Here is a 1,206-nt window from a genome sequence, read left to right on the forward strand (position 1 = left end):
AACCACTGGTATATGCAAAACAACCAATCATATGCTTGTTTGTTAATTTAAAGTTGCTGACATGCTTAAATTACAATTTTAAGGAAATAAACAGACAAAAAAATTCATAAGATCAAATCAGATCAAAAATCAGCTGCAGAGGCAATAAAAAGAAATAATTATGAATTCAAAGGGGAAATTCATTTTAAATTTTAAGCAATTAAAAATTATTTTTTTTAAAATTTGTTTTACAATGTATATAGAAGATAACTGAGATGTTCGTGCCGTAAACATGTGACAAAAGTATGATCTTGCACTTGTGACTTTTAGCACAGATTTTTTTTTAAGGTAAACAAATATTATTGAAAAAAAAATGTTGCATTCTTTGCAAACATTTAAAATATGGACAGCTAAGTTAGTTGTGCAATATATTTAATGTACACAGCAGTCTGTATTGTCTATTTAGATTGGTGAAGAACAGTACAGGTGCATCTCAATAAATTAGAATGTCGTGGAAAAGTTCATTTATTTCAGTAATTCAACTCAAATTGTGAAACTCGTGTATTAAATAAATTAAATGCACACAGACTGAAGTAGTTTAAGTCTTTGGTTCTTTTAATTGTGATGATTTTGGCTCACATTTAACAAAAACCCACCAACTCACTATCTCAACAAATTAGAATACTCCATAAGACCAATAAAAAAAACTTCCTCATTATTGTGTAGCCTAGTGAACCAAACTGAGAGACTATTTTGAAGGCTCAGGAAACCTTTGTAGGTGTTTTGAGTTGATTAGCTGATTGGCCTGTTTTTTCTTATGAAGTATTCTAATTTGTAGTGAATTGGTGGGTTTTTGTTAAATTTGAGCCAAAATCATCACAATTAAAAGAACCAAAGACTTAAACTACTTCAGTCTGTGTGCATTGAATTTATTTAATACACGAGTTTCACAATTTGAGTTGAATTACTGAAATAAATGAACTTTTCCACGACATTCTAATTTATTGAGATGCACCTGTAAATGGCCCTAAAAAAAAAGCTGCTGACAAACTTAAATCACAATTTTAAGTAAATAAAGAAAAAATATGTGAAACTGAATAGCTATTTAACCATAAATGTGACCCTGGACCACAAAACTTAATTGATAAGGGTCAATTTTTCGAAATTGAGATTTATACATCATCTGAAAGCTGAATAAATAAGCTTAGGATAGGACAATGGATTGTT

The sequence above is a fragment of the Sinocyclocheilus rhinocerous genome, unplaced genomic scaffold, assembly GCF_001515625.1.
Source record: "Sinocyclocheilus rhinocerous isolate Xijiao unplaced genomic scaffold, SAMN03320098_v1.1 scaffold993, whole genome shotgun sequence".
Taxonomy (NCBI): Eukaryota; Metazoa; Chordata; class Actinopteri; order Cypriniformes; family Cyprinidae; genus Sinocyclocheilus; species Sinocyclocheilus rhinocerous.